The 20,407-nt window shown below is 37.8% G+C and overlaps 1 long non-coding RNA gene across 1 annotated transcript in view; it reads left to right on the forward strand.

Annotated features, from left to right (window-relative positions):
• LOC122177918 overlaps positions 1-19,148 on the forward strand; it is a 28,420-nt gene extending 9,272 nt beyond the window's left edge. Inside the window, exons 2-3 of the long non-coding RNA XR_006178198.1 lie at positions 4,658-4,768; positions 18,858-19,148. This is a non-coding gene — a long non-coding RNA (uncharacterized LOC122177918). The remainder of the gene's footprint in view (positions 1-4,657; positions 4,769-18,857) is intronic.
• The last annotated feature ends 1,259 nt before the right edge of the window (positions 19,149-20,407 follow it).

The raw sequence follows: 20,407 nt of genomic DNA on the forward strand, positions 1-20,407 counted from the left end.
CCCTTCCCCTTCCCCTTCCCCTTCCCCTTCCCCTTCCCTTTTTCATGAAATCTCTGTCTCTGAAGTCTGCATGAAATGATCTAGTAGTGGTCTCAGTCCAAATTGCAATCTACATGTACCTCTGTTCCTTGCAAAACCCTACAGTTTGTACCACTATTAAGTCTCAGAATAGAAGACAAGAGCTTGAAACCTGTGGTTTGCTCTGAAAACACTGCTGAGGAAAAAAAAAAAAAAAAAAAAAAGAAGTACCAACTACAGCAGCTACTTCATTCATGGTTTTGTCCTTGCCCTGAATTTTTTCTTAATTTTATTTAAAGTTGACAGTGGGTTCTCTCCAAGCACTTTTAGGTATTGTCACACTTATTGAACCTGGTCAGTCTGCATCTAAACCCAAAGAAGATGAGACTGCCTGCTTAGACTTTGCTTAGAGACTTTGAAGATTTTGTTGAAAGCTAATTTTTCAGTCAGTTTTCCTCTAGGAGTTGTAAAATAAAAATACGAACAAATACAACAAATACAGAGATTAAGTAGAAATCATCAAGAAAAAACTAGTGTATTTCAAGTATATAAAGTGTTTTAAGTTTTTTTTTTTTTTTTTTTTTTTTTTTTTTTTTTTTTTGTAGAACCTAGACTTTACTACAAGCAGTGAAACATATTTAGTGTGTGTTTTAAGTAAATATCTATGCCATAAGTACATTTTCAAAGTACTGGAAAAGCTTTCACTAATTTCTGACCCTGGGACTTGTGTAAAACCTTGAGCTGCATAATTTGCCACTCTTTGATGAGGTTTTTAGGGGCTTCTCAGAATAATGTAATTAAGAATAACATTTTCTCAGTCCTATATATGCCCAAGGATGTAGCTGAGTCACTGTTCCTGGAGGTGCTCAAGAAACATTTAGATGTTGTGCTAATGGACATGGTTTAGTGGGGAAATATTGTTGATAGGTAGATGGTTGGACTGGATGATCTTAGAGGTCTTTTCCAACCTTTGTAATTCTGTGATTCTATTCCATCTGGCTTCATCAAAAAATAAACTATATTCCTCAGAGTATACTAGGACAATTCTGCACTTAGGATCAGTTGTAAACCGAATTTAGGAGGGCTAAAGAGTAATGCAAAATACATGAAGTCATTGTATGCCTTCTTTGTCAAACCCAGGCACAACTTACCAGCAGTGATTCTATTCCATTTCTCCATCTGTTCACTGAGTTGTTTGATCTCTCTTCCTCCATCTCCTCCTCTAGTCTCCGCTCCACTTTTCCAAGTGCAACTGTGGTCTTAGAAATGATGCTTGTCACTTAGAATTTCAGCTGAAAATGAAATTTCAAATTTCAGAACATGTTCTTAACTTCAGGTGAGTGGATAATGTACCAATAAAGCAGATGTTGAAATCAACATTAATAATCTATATTTATTCCATTATAAATTATCAACCTTTGGCATAGTTGAGAATATCTTGTCTCTGGAATGAACCAAATTACAGACAAACAGATATTTAAAGTAAAAAATAATTATATGTTATTTCTCATGTGCAAATTCATTTCACTATTTTTCTTCCTTGCGCCGAACTGAAAACTACAGAAGTACTACAAAGATACTCATCTCTGTAGTTCTATCGAAATGGTCTGTGGTCTTCTGTAGACATACTTGACTCATGTCACACAAGAAATAGTAGAATGATGCTTATGCAATGCTTCAAAGAGTAGAAAGATATGGTTTCCGTGGCATTAATCAGAACTGTTGGATAATGGCTCCCCTCAGAGGTGGAATAGCAAGTTTGCACCAGCCCAAGATATCTCCTTCCTACAAGGTGTCAGGAGGAAAGAGACTGTGCACTGTGTCTGACTGTTGAAAATGAAAACTACAGTGTTGCAAGAGATTGTCAGTTTAGTCCTTTCCCTTTATGGGAAATGACTGTAGCTAATGATCTGTTGTAATTAATCATGGGAAAATATGTAGGAATTTAGAAGTGAAAAATTGGTACCAAGGATTAGGCTTCATTTTACAAAATATAACCTGCTTTGAGTTTGCATAGCATGGAGAGGAGATTACCTGACTGCACTCTAATGTTTCTACTTCAGAAAAACTAGAAATAAGGCAAAATAATGAATGAGACATTTCTAATAAAAGTCAATTACTTGCAAGCTAGAAATTTTAACCAACGTGTCCTACCAATGTGGAGTGGTTCTGTGCCAGGCCCAGCCATGTTCAGGTAGATTCTCTCTCAGTGGTGTCCCTTTTAACTCTTTAAAGCTTACAAACAAATCTTCTTGCCTTAGAGCTGTTAATTTAATACATCAGCATGTGCTCTATCCTATAGCTGTCTGAGGGATTCTACTAAGGAGCATGGAGATGACTTGCTTCCAATATTGCTTCATGCCACTTTTATAAGATGCATTAAAATGTTCCTAAAATGACTCATCAAAAATCTACTAGAAAGATTTCTAAAAATTACTTCTTCTGAAGAAAGTGAATATTAAAAAAAAAAAAAAAGAATGAATGGAATGTATTTTTTGATGTCTACTACTCTTTCTGCAGATTTCACCAATGCAAAAAATGGAAGATACCAGAAGAAAATAGCAAATAAATAGAAATAGTCAGAAATAGAAAATAGAGTCAAATTAGGTAAGAGTATGTGGTTATTCACACATGAAAAGGGAAAATACAGAGTCTCTGAGATGCTCCAGAAAAGTCTGGAAGATAGAATAACTAACTACTCAGTACTAGTTGCAGAAGCAAATACAATTCTAGGAATGATTAGGTAGGAAATACAGATTAAACAATGCACAGAATTTTCCACAGTGTAAATACATGCTGCATCCTGAATCCTATGGGGAACTGAGTCCTCAGTCTTAAGAAAAGGTACAGTGGAGATGGGAGAGGTACAGAGCAGGGCAGTAGTAATGCTAGCACATATAATGGAGCAGATGAGTTACAAAAGCTAGAGCTGTCCTGTGTGGAAAGGACCCAGCTGAAGTGAAATATGACAGAGCTTTACTGAATAGTGAATAATAAAATGTGGGTCTATTCATCATCTCTTCAAATATAAGAACTGCAGACCACGAATGAACCTAGTGGATGGCTGGTCGAAAGCAAGCAGCATCATACTAGTCTACCAGCTGTGGGTCTGCATGCATAGTATTTGAAACTTCACTGAGATGGAGAGGAAAATGGAGAATGTAGTGGAATAGATTGTTATTAAATGTGTAGATACCACAGATAGCTCAGGAATTCCTTTTTTGATAAGCTGCTGGAGTCAGAGAGAGTATTTCATTTCAAGAGTTAATTATTTTGTAGATAAAACAAAGGCCCAGGCACTTGTGAAATATCTAAAGCAATTTCAAATTTAAAAATAATGTATAATAAACAAAACCACGCAGATAATTTTTATTTTATCTTGGAGATAATGGTAAAGCAAGTACTTTCACTTCCATCAAGCTTTTCTTTGGCAGTTCTAAAACACTTTATAAAGTGGGCAAATAGAATTTTGTATTTGTGTAACAAATGGCAAGGGGACAAGGTTACTCAGTACATGAATCAGAACAAATACGGATAATATGGATAACAAATTTTCTCCCAACCTCCCAGAAAAGCATACCTTTTTCAAATCAAGTATAAGAGATAACAGATAAATTGCTTTGCATTTTCCTTCTTTCAAAAAATAAATACACTAATTAATTTACAGGCTGGAATAAACTAGCATTAATTAATGCAAGACAAATTTTAAGAGCTTAACACACTACCACAGGATGATATATTGCATTTATTCCTGTCCCCTTGCTGAATGGAACTTGGAATAAAAAGACGGGACAAGACCAGAGGTTGTTCTCTTTGGTAACAGTAGGGAATGATAATTAAGACTAAACTTAACATTTGAGATACTATGCAAATGTTCCATGGAGCAAGCAGAACTGTTGTTTTAACAGAAAAGACTTGTAAGATCATCTAGCCCAACCATCCACCTACCACCAATATTTCGCATTAAACCATGTCCCTGTGTACTATATCAATACGTTTCTTGAGCACCTCCAGGGCTGGTGACTCTACAACCTCCCTAGGCATGTTGCAGTGCCCGACCACTCTTTCAGGGGACAAATTTCTGCTAATACCCAATCTGAATGTCTCCTGGTGCAGCTTGAGGCTGTTCCCTCTCATCTTACTGCTATTTAGCTGGGAGAAGAGGTTGACCTCCACCTTGCCACAACCTTCTTTCAAGGCACTGTAGAGCTAGAAGGTCCCCCCCCCAAGCCTCCTCTCCCCAAAATTGAACAATTCCAGTTCCATCATGCACTCCTCACAAGACTTATGCTCCAGGCCCTCCACCAGCTTCATTTCCCTTCCCTGGGCAACAGAACTGATACTATTTCATAACAAAACAAACTCCTTTCTAAAAGAAGAGCAAATACCCAAATCTCAGGATAATCTTTGGCACATTTAATTATAACATTATGACTGGAATACACATAACAGAGCTGATAAGCTGTTTGTATGCTCTAAAGGTCACTGTATTGACAATGGGATTGCATGGGACAGCCAAGATGCCTTCATGGAGTCTGCCATGGTTTTATGATTTTTGTTATTGGTATTCCTTATAATAACATCATGTGAGTGCTTAAAGAGTTAATGCTCCGGTTTTGTGGATTGTCAATTTTTCCAGGGACCTGGTTCTCAGAAGAGAAAAACTACATAATCCAGAAGACTTTCACTGCAAGTCACGAGACTGCCCCTTCTTTACTGCTCATCACTGCATCTTCCCTGCATCATTAGAGTAAGGCCTTCTGTTTTGGATGCTCTCTCTCTCATTTTATTTGATTTATTAGCTTCAATTCCAATTATGTTGTATTATATTGTGTTATCTTGCATTCTGATATCATATTTAGTAAATTAGTTTCTCTCCCTTAGTTTGTGCTACTGTTTTGTTTTTAGGCCCATGTGTCCCCGCACCCCATTAGCCACGGAACTGGGCCAAACTGACCCAGAAACTTCTGGCAGAGTCTGAGTTTGAGAAGGGCTCAGTATTTCCTGAAAATCAGGAATTTAAAAAAATGGATTATTAGCCCACAGCTATGAAAATCACCTGTCATTTTCAAAAGTCTTAATCTGTGTTTTGAATAGTTTAAAATTTCACAGAAGTTGCCAATATGATCCAAACAATGCATCTCAACAACAAAGTGACATAATGTCACTTTCCAGGAGGGAATGATTTGCTCCCCAGTATCACTCACGTGAGTGAATGAATTAGTTCCAAAGGATCTTCTGACATTTAAAAATCTATCCAGGGTAAAGAATATTAAGATAATTGTCCAATGGGCACTCATACAGCATCATCTGTTCAAAACTTTCAATCATACTTAGTCAACTTTTATTATACAAATCCAGAACATAGGACCTATAGAAGATCTATGAGCAATTTTACTTAACAATTTAACTGTAAAACAACCATGCTTATTTTTGACATTATGTCTCCATGTAGCATGGTGAGAAAAACAGCATATATCAGGGAGTCGGGAAAACCCTGAGTGCGGCTGAATGCTCCAAAGGCATGGCCATGGTAGGAATTGCCCCCAGAGCCATCTCACTGGCTGTAAACATGGTGTTGCCAGGCAGTGCTTGGCTATAAAATGTGCTTGCCTTGTGCAAACAGCACTGCATCAAGCCTTAGATATCCTACCTCAGTGAGGAAGAATGCCTCTTGCTGCTACCAGAGCATTACAGCTATCATCGCTCTTCCAAGTGACATATGAAGGCAGTACAGGCTTTGGCCAGATTTTTCCTGCCCACTCTGCTTATGCTGTGAGTCCCCTCTTTTTGCAGAAGACTGGGAATGGAGCACTGCAGTAGAGCTTCTTACTGCTAAATATTCTCACATGGCTGTTACTGAGTATGGCCATTACTGGCTTCAGAAATAATGGCTTTGGTACCACAATATAAAAATAGAAATTACTCAGTTTTCCAATTCAGCTGGCAGTTTTTGTTTTTAATATTTTTATTACTACAGACATCATCGTCCAGCCATCTGCTAAAGATGAGACAGACAATAACTTAGCAGAACTGGAACGGATTTTGCTATATCTGCAGCTGGGCATTTCATTACTGTACTCTGATGGGGAACTGATGAAAGTGGTATTTTGTTCTTTGTATAGAGACAACCAAATGTGATGTACAGCAGTGTTTGTCTGTGAAAAAGGTTGCTGTTGTTTACAGGAAGACCAAATGACCCATACTGATCTTTGCTCACTGCTGTCCTGTCCCTACTGCTAATAAAGAGAAGCAGCAAGGCTGGCGCAGCTCCTCCTGACATCCCTAATGCTCTTTTTTTTTCTTCTAATCACTGAATTACTGAAGTGCTTTAAAGTTGAAGAGAGGTAAGCAGGCAAACCCACTCCAGTGCCAGTCCAGTGACTGTAGGCAAAGGACTGTTCTGTACTTTTCTGGAGCTCCCCGTGCTGCTTTCTTTTCCCTACCATCCCTTTTCTAGTTCTACATATGAATCAGCCTCCACGGGAGAAACTCCATTGTTCTTCTGTTCAAGCTGTTGTCAGCCATTCGGCTTTTCCATATTAAATCCACAATTACTCCAGAACAGACAGTTAGGATGAGTAGCTTTGGCAAGCTGCAGGCTTTACAAAGGGCAGAACACCCATTTACCGTGAGATATTAGAAGATCTAATGAACTAAAAATTTATAACAAAAAAAAAAAACACTTTTTCACTCCTTCTGTTACAGGGGACCAATTGGGGGAAAAAAAAATATTAAAAAATGATCAGATCAAACAATGCCTATGAGTGTTACTGTTAACTCTATGGAAGTGAGGTGGGAAATGTGTAAAGCCTCAGAGCAGCACACAGAAGTTGCGTGGTAGCTTTTACATCAGAAGTCTCTGAGCTTTGGTGGTCCTCGCCCAAAATCGCGCCAGCACAGTTGCCCACTCCATGTCCTCACAGTATAAATACACATCCTTGTACTGGGCCTGAAAACAGCTGGTAAAACTTGCTGGACCTGAAGATACCTTGTGAACACAAAAGTTACCACCTGTGTAGAATTATAAAAATGCAAGAGCTATCTCTGTCAACTTTACTAAATCTCAACAGGAAAACACAACTTGAAGTAGTACATAAATGAGCCCTGATCCACTACCCACTGATGTCAGAGGAAAGACTTGCACTGAATGTAATTGATTGTGAAGGTTTGCAAAATGCTACCAAGATATTCATGTGAGGTATTTTCAAAACTAAATGGGAAGCTTTTTTTTTTAAACAAACAAACAAAAAACCAAAAAACAACCGAAACAACAACACAATTACTTATATAATAAAGCATTGCTTTCCAGCATTCCCACATCTGTAAGAAGCTGACTAAACGACATGATCATATAAAAACTGTATCAAGGAAAAGCTAAAGATGGAAAATCTTTCTAATTAGCTGGGTGGAAACTTATCTATGCCAAGAAGAAGTAGAGTTGAGGACAATATGCAGTAATATATTACAGCTGTTCTTTTAGAAGAGACAAAAAAAAAAAAAATTCATTGTTGTCTTTTTAGGTTTGTACTTTGTTTCCCCCCATACCACATTTCTTTTTAAGAAATCCCTTAGCATGGTTAAATTGGAAGGCTATACGGGAATTCTTAAGCCTCATTATTTTACCAGATGAGAGTGCAGGCAAGTTGTCAGGTCATTTGACCTCCTTAAACAAATTGGCAGAGCTCTGATATTTATGGCCAACAAGTTGTCCTCACTTCCTTTTCTCAAAGTTGTTTAAGTAATTATCTGTATTAATTACAGAAAATGAATCAGTAATTAACTGAATAAATACTTCATGCTTTGCCCGGGTCTTCCTCACATTTTAGCTGATGAATCCAGAGGTTAGAGAGATGGAAGATGATGTGTGAGCCTCTTCTTTTTTCTCATTTAGACTTTATAAAAAGAAAAGAAGTGATGAAGGAAAAGGTGATCAATACACAGTGAAAAGATCACTTATCTGTTTGCAATTTGAGACGAAAAATACCCATGTTAGAAGCTTAAAGTGCATGCTTCAAAACAAGGCCAGATTTTATGGTGCAAAGTGATGTGCAGGATCTCATTATAAAATGGATTCTGTAAAATGTGAATACAAAATAAAATAAAATAAAAAATAAATAAAGAAAAAAAAATAAAATATATGAGAAGGATCACCACAGCAAACTGGAGAGCATACAAACTTACTTATAAGCACATTGCCTATAATATCTATTCACTCCAAAAGAAGGTTGTACCGAATTGGTGCATTTAAACCCTAGTAAAGGTGCTCTTTACTATAGAAATGTTCATCCTGGAAGAACACGATGATATTAAATTATTAAATGTTGATGAATTTCCATCAACTAATCAGATAACCATTGAAGATTATAGGGATTTTTTCAACTACCCATTTTTTTCAGACTTCAGTGTGAGAAGTCAAGTGTGAAAAACATTGTTACAAATACAAAATAAAAGGGCCTGCTCTTTACAAATGCTGTCAAAATCCAACATGCATCTGAAGCCTGTATTAAATAAAGCATTTACTACCATGAAAGTAGTCACCCATTTGTCTTAGTTCTTAGATAAAGGTTTATGAGATAAAATTTTTGTTCACAGATATGACATTTAGATGGTTCAGATATTTAGATGATTTTCATCATCTAAACCTCAGAGTTCATGGTAAAAAGCTTAAGATGCTGGAAGTGGGAGAACTGTCAAGTTACACGTTCAGCATCTCCACCAGAATAGCCTATCTCAACAAAACACCAGTCTGCTGAAGCACTTAAGTATGCCCTCAGTTTCTGGCACATTCATGATCTTGCTGATTTTGGCAAAGGATTCAAACAATTGAAGTCATGTATTAGTTTCATTACTTTGCTGAAACAGAGCATTCAGAATGCCAGAGCAGTTCAGATTCTTGCCCTCTCTCTGCAGAGACCGTGCACTTTGCAGTCCTTGTTTGTTGTTCCTTCAAGAGCTGTTGTGATGCACTGTTCCAGCCTCCTGGCATGTATGCACCAATTCTGCAGAGAGCTCTGACAATTTAGGAGAATGGGAAAGCTCCCAGACTTATTAAGAGTGGACCAAGTCCCCAGTTCAGTAGAGATATTACTTTATTTTTTAATTGTGTTCATAGACTGCAGGAAATATAGTACATATACTTATAGAAAATGGAAATTGCTCATTTTAACATTCTCTCTTAGAGTATTAATAAGCGTATACTCCTTTAGCAGTGTTCTGGATATGTATTAGGATGGTTTTAGAGGGCTTGATTTTGGCTTGCTTTTCACAAACACATCACTAGAATAATTACAGGAAGCTGTGTAACTGGCTGGTTTCTCTTTGCTTCACAATAATGAAACGTATGGTATGAGTAGGAAATGCACACTCTCTGTCTTGTAGTATGCAGGAATGTATTATCAAAAGATCATCAACAGTGAAAGTAGACAGAAGCAGCTGGCCTCACACATGGGATGAAATATGAGAAGATACTAACAGCCTAGTGACAAACTTGTACTGTCTTAGCACAAACACATCCATGACAATGGGAAATGGAGCCAACTAGTAAGAGTGGGCTTCAATAATGCCTTTGTTGTTGTTTTTTTCTGAGGTTTTGGGTTAGCTTTTCTTCTTCTAGACACTAACTGAATTGCCCAAGAAAATGTATTATTCTTCATTTAATATTTCTTAAATTAAATTCTTCTGAAACATATAGGAATACTTAGAACAGTATGCAACTTTACTGATGAAAAGGGTATGTTAGCCAGCTCCTGAGGGAGGAAGAGCTTTGCCTGACCCCTACAAGAACACTGCCCTGTTCCAGGAGCGACTGTGTTCCTTCACCATCTCAAAAACAACCAGCTAGCTTTACAAAGATGACTTTAAGTCCTCATTTCCAAGTCAGATCTCATGTCTAAGAGGCTTCGCTTTTTTATTTCTCAGTTTCTCCTCTTCAATTATTAACAGTGGATTATCAGATTTGTTCACCACATGCAACTATGGATCTTATTTATTTAACATCAGCTTCACTAGCAGTTGAATCTAGAAGATGTAAGTGTTTAAATTCATAAAAGAGAATGTACTCACATTGCTGAACAGGTACTCAAGTACACACCTTGCATACTCAAGTCCTGAGATACAAACAGTCCAAAACTCCTGTAAAGCTGCACATTCTGTTCTCTGTAGGTCCAGCTACTATTCTTTTTACTAGTGTCTTAATCCATATCTCATAGAGCTTTTCTCAGAAAATTTGTGAGGTTTTTGTACAGATATGTATCTAATATATCTTATTTATGGAACATAGCAAAAAAATCAGCTCTCTGGAAGCTTTTTTAAATGTAGTTGGGGCACAGTTGTGACAATAATCTTTTTACATACAAGATCTCTCATTATACAGGATGGATGGTGACTAAAATTCTCATACATGTTCTACACATTCAAATTCAAGCTAGATAATGGATGCAAGCAGCATTCTAAGTGAAAACATATCCTAAAAAGTTGTTTCATGCTTGCAGATGTATTTACTAAATAAGTTAATGTCTTCCAGAAAAAAACTCCCTAGGCTGGTAAATATTGCATCCTGTCTTGGATTTCTTTTGGATAGTTGACCATTTTCTTTCTAATTATTCAAAGAATGCCTTGTCGAGAATCCTGTTTACCAAAGCAGGAATTAAATAATGTCCTTGGAAAATATGCTGAGAAATTAATCCCAATTTCCAAAACCAATGCTAGAATGCTGATGCTTTTTAAGGTAACATGCCAGAATACGTACTATGATGTTTTCTTCCTTTTAGATCTATGCTTTACATTTCCATTTTGTCCCGAAGAAAAAGTCCCAGGCACTGAAGGATAACAGGTGTGTGCAGTGAGACTTTCCAGATCCAGCCATCTATTTCTCTGGTGTGCCAAACACATGAATTCACATGGAAGTTACTCTTTGTAATTCATGAGAAAATAGAAGACAATTCTAAAAACTAACCAGTAAACCACAGGTTAAATAGGGAGATTAAATCAGATACAATCTTGTAATATAGATACCTAAGGAATGAAGAAGGAACAAACTGCTTCACTGTTCAGTTACCAACGCATAAAAGCATCTGTGCAACAGGTGCTTTTTTAGTCCATTTCTCAAACTGGAAAAGCAACACCAAGACAAGAGGTTTACAAGGATCCTCTCTGATCTTGACCTTATTGTAACTAACTGCTAGTAATATTCATAAGACATTACACACACACACACACACGTACAAAATCAATCCCATGTTGAATAATGCTATTCATAAAAGAAGGTGGTAGTTAAGTGGATGAACATCCAGATTTAAAAAGGTCTTGCAGAAACACTCCTGAAGATGGAAAGCCTGGATAGCTAGAGAAAACCACATAATTGCAGGACAGATGTGATGAGAGCCATATTCCACAAGGAGAAAATGGGCTGCTCACTGCTCTACATGGCATCTGAACCAATTTATCTGGCTCATCACTGAGGTTAGGAATCTCTGCGCTCCCCTGGAAAAAGCTGAGAGCCCAACCCAGGCAGTGAAAAATAAAGCTGATAGGTTTACAACAATTACTGTCAAGAGAAAATGATAGGCAGTATTCCAGAAGCTCTCTGGGCTGCCATCATGTGCATTGACAAATGAAGACAAAGCTTGGGAAAAGGAACAATATTAAAAATATAAAAATCCTGACATATTACTCCCGTGTTTAGTCTTTGGAGAACTAACATGTCTAGAACAAACTACCATTCTTCAATGTAGTGAAGGTTGGGAAGGATCTGGGTGCAGTAGTCAACAGTAGTCACCCGGAGAAGGCCTGAACATGAAGAGAGAAATGATGAAAAATGACAAGAGAAATAAGAGGGCACTAACTATATCACACAAAACTTATAAACAGTTCCTAGCACAAATTGCAATATAGATATGACTCCAGGTATCTGAAAATGTTTTATGGAGGACAATCTTTCACTGGATCCATACCTTCAGTTATGGCAAATGTTGTTAACATTTATACCTTATGAAAGTCATTTTATAAAACCTGTGGTTCTTTTTTTGTATCAGAATTTCCCATGTCTATCTGAAAGTCAAATTTTATGGGCAGCTTTAGGTCTGAGTTTCGGAAGGAAACTGAAATCATGGAAAATACCTAGAGGTAGAAAAGCACAGTGTGTTTTCTGATTGTTACAGGAAAAAATATCTGTGAACTAGGATTCCTGGGTTTGATTCCTGATTTTATCAGTAACTGGCTAAAGACACATCCAGCTCAGATGTTTCAACAGCTAAATAGTTAGATGCTTGGCCATAGCAAGATGATTCAGAGTGCCAGTTAGGAACCTGTCTCCATTAGTCATTGAGCAAAGAGATTTTTTGGGGATACATATATTGCCAGGCTCCCAAAATAGTGGAGACTGATAGGTCACTCGTAAGTATGAGCCAGAATAGAAGGATTACACAGTTATTCCTGTAATTGAACTCTGAAGGAGCTCATCTTTCACTTTCCATTAGAGAAAAAGCCCAAAGCAAGCATCACTGAGTTATCTGGCCCCAGGGCATTGCTCAGTGAGCTGAACCCTCCTCTTCTTCTGTGGCCAGCCCAGGACACTGCCATGTCCTCTGCAAGTCTGAACTCTGCTTGAGCCCAGCCCGACTGCCCTGACTGCTCTGGTGGCCTCTCTGAGTCTGACGCTGACACAAGCATGGGAAGCACCAACTCACTACTCAGGGCCACTGGGGAAAGAAATGTGACTCTGCTCTGGATCTGACCTGCATCTCCATGACTGATTGGAGTGGGCCTGGTCTGAAACATCTGACCTTGACAGAGCCATTCAAGCCAAACCAAAATAGCCAGAACTGAACAGGCAGGAATCATGGTTCCATAAAAAGTAAGCTAAAGGAAACATAGCTCCAGCTCCAGCTAGCGTAACACTTCAAGACTAGATTGTTACTTGTTGCAACTAGGCTGTCCTAGTTGCTGCCCAGGGATGGAGTACAACAGGCCTCTCTTTGGTAATGATATTCATACTTCCAAGGGGTAAACAGTATTTGAAAAAAATCACTGAATACACACTAGAACAAGACACAAAAGAGTAATTCAGTAAAAGAATAGCTAGGCAGTGTTTTCTACTAAGATTAAGCCACATTAACCCATTGCTCAAACTGTACTGGTCTATACTGAAGCTACACAGCATAGAGTGAAGGCTGGCTGTGTAGCTTAGTGCAAGGGCCTCTACGATCACACTGTCAGCCTCCCTATGTAAGTGGTAGCTACATCTGAACAGAAAGAAGTATGTTTTGTGTTATTATAGTGTTCATTTCCAAAGTTTACAACATACAAAGCATACAACAGATTTTCAGTGCTCTGAATGTTTGGAGAGACTTAATTCACATGGTCGTTTCTTGAAGAAACTATTCACAGCCTTATGGATCTCAAAATTTAAGAGCATTCTTTTCTTCCATTTATGAAACCAGTAATAATTTCCTGGTTTCATATTATGCACCATAGCTTTACAGATTTTTTTTATTATTATTATTTATCGCCTCTAGCTGTCAACTGCTTGAGTTCCAAAACCATTTTCTGAGTAGTGAGTGAGTCCTCGACTGTGACAAGCTGTTTATACCAGTAAGGCAGTACTGATGTTAATATATATATTCTATCTCCTGCGAGGTCAAACTACAATCCAAAAAGCTCTTGATGTAATCTCTTTCAAAGACATATGTCTAAAACCCTAAGTTCTTTCATTATAATGAAAAAAAAAACATTAAGAATCCAATATACCAATGAATGGCTGCATTTCAATAAAGTAGAAAAAAGAATAAAGGAATGTAGGATAAGTTACTCTTGAACTGCTTGAACTCTTTAGTCTATGAGTGAATTATGGAAAATCTGACATAAAGCTAGGTAAAATGACATAATTTCATTTCTGCTTCTGGGGGAAGAAGAGGAAAGAGGGGAACAATTGTGGTTTTGAACTCACTACAGAATGAACTCACTCTCATTCTCTGACCTATTCATTTCTCAATACTTATTTTTATAGCTCATGTTGCAGAGTTGTGTAATGGTAATTTATAGGGCAGCTCGACAGAACCAGGCAGACAACACTGAACATGATCCTTAATGTTTTGGTCCAGTAGTCCAGCGGCCTACATTGCTACCCCTCTCTCCAAGTCTGCTTAAACTTTTGTCACAGAGTGCAATGAGAAGAAAAGCATGAATAAAAACACACAACAAAAGGTGAGAAAGGATAGCCTTTTACGTAATTCATTCACTAACATTTCTGTAAGCCCCAGGAGCTGACAGTCAGCAAGGATGGCACATTCCAGATGCAATTCAGAGAATGCCTACATAGGACAAATAGATGTTTTATTTTGTCTGAGCTTATTTTTCAGACTGTGAGCTCAACATTCAGCTCATCATTAAACTTCCAAAAGGATGCAAGTATGGATTGCTTGGAGTTCAGAACAAATAGTACATCTGTCACCAATAGCCTCTTCCAAGTCCAGCCAGACAGAAATACCCACACCAGAGGCAAAATGTGGTTCCTATGTATAGAAAATTCTATTTCCAGCTACCAAGTAAACCAAAAATAAACTCCTACTCAAATGCAAGAGTTTCCTTCAGTCTTTTTTATTAATACTATTAAAATCCAAAGTCCAATTTTGATTTGCAAGAACTTTTCCTACTGAAGCAGTGTCAGGTGGCTGTATTCCAGTATCCTGTGAATATACTTTACATTCTTCCAAATAACTGGGCAGTTTCAAAAGGACAGTACTTTATATTTTGAAAAATATCCCTCAGTGGTTTTCTGTCAGCTAAAGCATCCAAAGTGTCTGCCCTCAAAAAAGATTTGGTGCTTTTGGCAGCATTTACAAGCTAGTCTGTTTTTTCCAATTCTGAAACATTTTCTTTGCCAAAGAGTCATCTGAAATAATGTTCCTGCATAGAAAATACATGTTCAGTATGCTTTGTATTCATATACTGCAAAGAAGCCAATAAGGAAGAAGTTCTGAGGTACTGAAGGCTGGCACTGGTATATGACAAGGGGAGATACTTCCCTTTCAGATTGAAAATGAGGACTGGAAGATGGCAGAAGTGGTAACAAATCACTGGGATTTCTAAGACTATCTGGACCACGTCAGTCCCACAACTGCAGAGTCATGAGACAGTGATTCAAAAGAGTGGTATAAGATCAACCTGTGGGGAAGACTACAGTAAAAATGGTAATGGGAGGATGGTTAGACTAGATGATGTTGCAGGTAATTTCCAACCTATTTTTGGTGGGTATCCATGATGTGCTTATCAAGGATCCAGCCTTACAGTTCAGATTATAGAATGCAACATTGTTCATCTTTTATACAGAAGTTCTGAAAGAGAATTGGATTTGGAATCCACTCTATTTCAGATTTTGAGGGATTTGTATGGAAATCTCAGAAACCATAGTCTGCATTCCTTTATAAAAAGAAACAAATTCAAAGGGCTGCTGAGAATTTATGTATGCACAAAAGTTTTCAGATTCTATAACTCTAGAGTGAAGCTGGATATTGTGTCTGAGAAATCTAGCTACTCCCCTGGATGCCTCTTCTGCTCTGCTAACAGAAGCTATTGTTTTTTTAGAAGAGCAGGACTAGTAAATACTCCTTATCTGCTTTTCTGTGAACTTGCATAGTTCTTATTGGGTGTTCCTCTTTGCCAGCGTTAGCGCAGATTCTGCATCTTTCACTGATGTAGTTAAATAATGTGTATTCATTCCACAACTCTGGATACCACTTCTGCCCTGCGATCAAATTCCTCCAGATGAGGTTCAGTCACAGGCCCCAACTAGCAGACTAATATGTCTATGGTCTAAAACATCATCACATTCAAATTATGGAAGAATGTTGCAGTATTATGACAACTCTACTATTCTTGAGAATTAACATCTATTTTAGGATAGCCTTTCCTTTCAAATTCCATGATGATCTTTTTGTTCCCTCCTTATCTCCTTTGGGTAAGAGAAATAAAATTTTCTAGAGAAATAAACACTACAGAACTTAAATACAAGTACTTTCCACTGACAGTCTCCCTGAGTTGAGCTTCTTTTGTTTTCCTTTGACTTGCTTTTTTATTTAAAACTTATCTATCTCTTCTCAAAGTATAGTATAAAAACGTGACGCAAACTGTCAGTGTATGCTTCAGGAAGATAAAGTGGACACCTACCCACAGTTACCAAAAAGCTTAGAAAAATTACGAATATTTTGTGTATATTTTCTTGAAGCAGTTAAGACTTCTCCTCTGTGAAACTACCTGTATGAAATGCTTTGGTCTATATCATGAATAAGAGCAGATAAGATAATCAAATGCTCCCAGCGAGCATTAAAAAAGTGTAAAAGAGCTGATGAGAAGCAAGGGTTTCTATTCTGCATTAATTAAAAGTAGTGTCTGCTTATCGTCTGCCTAGCAAATACTGTAAGTCTTGAATAAGCAATATTCAGCCATGGGACTTTACAGTACCTCCACTATTATACTGAACAAACAGTGTAGAACATGAAAGTACTTGAATGCAAGGCTGCACATTTCTGCAGTGGCTCTAATAAAAGTGCTGCCAGATTTCATTTACCTGTCACAAACATGCTTGCACCAGAAGTTGTATCCAGAAGTCTGTTCATGGAAAGCATGTGTTTTCCACAAGAAGCATTCAATATCTACCAAGCACCACTATTGATCTGCTATTCTCACAGCCAAGGCACAAACACTATGCCTGGAGAAGTACAGTTGCAACACAAACAATTACAAAGAGCAGTCTTTCAGTGGACAGTGAAGCATCAACAAACGATTCCTAGTCATTCAAAAACATTTTGAGCATTACATAATGGATAAAACTAAGATCAGCCTGAGCTCAGCTTATGCAAACCTCTTTGCAAGGCTAAGGATAGCAAGGGGGCTTCTGAGCCCTCCAGTTGGGATAGCCTCCAGATCATCCGGCTGTGCACAGCCCTTGGGTGCAGCAGCAGATGTGCTGGGATAAGGATGCAAAGCTCAGACCCACTGGCGTGCCTGGAGGCTAGGCCATACCGTGCTCTGACTTTGTCGTGGCCTGCATGTGCAGAACAGCTGCGGCTAGGCAGAAAATCTCAAAGGCAGCCTGCAGACAGGATCCTTGTCCAATTTACCTGCTACAAATTGAGAGACCTCTTTGAATGGAGGTTTGGTAGAAGGCACAAGTCCTCTGGCAAGGAATGAGATGAAAGGCCTGGACAAACGCAATCCTTGATGCACTTGCACCAGGCATAGGAGCACAACGCCACATTGAAGACCTGTGGAGCCCTCCCCAGGAGGCTTCTATGCCCATTGCCTATTTCACTTGTCACCCATTGAACAACTGGACTATCCTCTTTTCAGTTCCTCAGGTTTCACCTGCTCTGCTATTTACTCCGCTTTGTAGCAAGTTTTCTCTAATGCCTCCCGTTACACATTTCTCCACCTCAAAAGTCCTTTGCACCGCTGTTTCCATCACAGTTTTTCTTTGTTCTCAATCTCATGTTGCCTGACTAAGCTCAAAAATAGCCTTTTTCAGCTCTTCCTCTGCTACTGATCACTAGATCTGAAAGAGTACTTCTGAGAGCTCCAGACATTTTCTATCACCTCCTTAGTTCTTCCCTTTCTGGGATCCTGCCAAAGGCAATAGAGCAGTCATTGGACTTAGAGGGTCAGTCACACTGTACAAAGGTTTTGTTAAATAAATTTTCCTTAAAAATAGCCTGCCCAGCTCTATTTGTGACACTGACCTGATATTTTTAGGCTTGTGATTTAATAATAAGAAAAACACAGCCCAGCTAAACTTGCCACCTGATTGCTATAACAGCAATCCAAAAGAACTTTTTCTCCTCTAGTGACAGCTGAATTGTGCTCTTTTCTTTAACTTTTTCTTTGGCTTCAATATTTGGATAATGTTTTGTTTGTGTTTTAGAGCTTGCTTACCAGGCGGTTTCTGCAATTGCTCATTGCTATACTCTTTCAGAAAGATATAGTTGAGATGTCAGATTTACTGACTAATCAGAATAAATGACACTGGTAATAAAAATATTCAGTGGATCTTTTTAATCAAAGAAAGAAAGGTAAGTGAATAACCTAATATAATACTAGTTGCTGAGGAAGTATTGCCAAAAATTGTCTAACCTTTGGACCACCACATCTCTAGCAGCATACTGTGCATAAGAGTCTTCATTTTAGATTGTTTGTAGAAAAATAGTGTTTCCTCAACATGGAACAGAGCACACAGTTTTAAAAAAACTTAATTTTATCATAGAACAAATTCTTGATTTGATGGACATCAGTTGCCTAGATCTCGAGTACACATAGAAGCCTGTGTTTGTCAGATTTAATCACATTTCAGTTGTAACTAGTCCTTGGGAGACCGCTGCTAAAATTTTCTTCAGTATGTGTACCCAAGTTCTGTATGACTTTATTCATAAGTGCTGTTCAGAATTAGACAATCTGCCTTTCTCCACATGCTGGGACTTTTTTGCAGTAATTCTAAACTGCCTCATATATGCTCTGTAAAATTTTCTGCATCTGTGTGGTTTCTGAATTCCAAGTATGCTGGTGTGTTACCGTATTACAAATGTGTATGGCAGAATCTAATAAGTCTAATGGTTAGTGCAGCGTTGCATATTAATATTGTGCCTGTAGGTCTTGGCAACAGGTAATATTTTTCTAAATGTGAGCATCATGTTATGCATGGTCATCATGACTGCATCCGTGAATTAACTACTGGATGTTGTGATATCTAGGCACAAATCTATAGACAATCTAGACATAGGGCTCCAGAGGCAAAAGGGAGACACAACACTGTGGGAAGACTCCATCCTGTTTTTTCCACCATACTGCAGGTTAACAGGATACAGCACTGAAAGCAGTAGTACACTGAAGAGCACTGAGAGACTGAAGCATGCCATGGTACAGAAGGAACCGGATACCTTGATGGGTCATGGCAGACAATGCCATTTTTGCAGTGAATGTTAAAACAATTGTCATGATGTATTATGACAGAATGCAAGACTCAGTGAGAATTTTAACAGCCAAAACATCTGGTGGGTAACAGAGGAAGCCAAACAGTTATATTCACCAACAATACTTCAGTTTCAGTTATATACAGAAATAACAAAAGGAGCAGGCAGAAGTGCAGGCAGGAAGAAAGAAGCAAACCCCTTTGGGACTATTTTTGAATTTAAAAACAAGAAAATACTAAAAACAACAGCAACAAAAACATAGAGAACATTAAGAATCTTAAGGTCTAACTTCAGCGTATGATACATTGTTTAAAGAGAGTTCAGGCTCCTATACCTAGTTCACAGTGTGTAATATTCCTCTAGCCAAGTCCTTGCATAATATGGTGCGATCATTTGGCTGAATGGATTAATGTATGTGAAGGTCCATATGGGAAGAAAATCCATTCTTGGGAGGTAATCTGTGTACCCAGGAGATGCTTTGCAATTCTAGGAAAACATGGCTCAATGTGAAAATAAGAAAGATTTTTTTCTCATCTATTCAACAAACCAAATAAAAATAGTTTCATTCTTCAGTGTTGAAGTATGTCATTTCTTTTTTTTTTTTTTTTTAAACAAATGACAAGATGTGGTTATTTCTGCATACCCATTTTGGAGTGTCCCATCATAAGCAGAAAAATGAACTGCAATTCAGTTACTTACACAGTCCGATAAGGACTGAAATCAAGGAATCAAATGTTGGAATTTCCTACTTGTAGACATCCGAATGCGTACCAAGTCTAGAAAATAAATGATTCCTTTTCAAACAAATATCTAATCCAAGGAAGCAAGGTTTACTGAGGCTATCATCTCTGATACAGAGATACTTAATGGCAACTTGGTTTGTGAAAAATTCTATGTGAGCTTAAATAAATGAATTTTGAAACCAGAAATCTTGTTGTGCAATTATATTTATGTAATGTTCAAAAATAAAAGTTTATTCGCCAGAATTTTGGAACACTTCCTATCTTGGTGCTTTGAAATACAAATAAGAACACATAAAATGTGTTAACACTCTCCACATGATTTCTCCATGTGACACTGAAGGATAAACATGCAGTTCTTCTTTTTTCTTTGACAGATGGATAAAGTTTTTCACATTTGCTGTGGAATAAGACTATGCAAACAAGCAGAACAGATGACCCACATTAATGTTTCCCAGCAACAAATTTATCATGTGCAAAGCACTCGGTAAACAATAACTACCCAAATAGACTTGTCATTCTTTTTTCTCTTATTTTCTTTTTTTTTTTTTTCCAGGTGCCACTAACTCAAAGATCATAATTAAATAACTTTCAAAGACATATGAATAATTTCAAGTTCAGGCTGCCCTGCTAAAGAACATAATTACGTTACTGTTTTGCATTGAGCAGAGCATGACTAGGGAAAATATC

The sequence above is a fragment of the Lagopus leucura genome, unplaced genomic scaffold, assembly GCF_019238085.1.
Source record: "Lagopus leucura isolate 7727_CA_CO unplaced genomic scaffold, USGS_WTPT01 Super-Scaffold_1, whole genome shotgun sequence".
Lineage (NCBI taxonomy): Eukaryota > Metazoa > Chordata > Aves > Galliformes > Phasianidae > Lagopus > Lagopus leucura.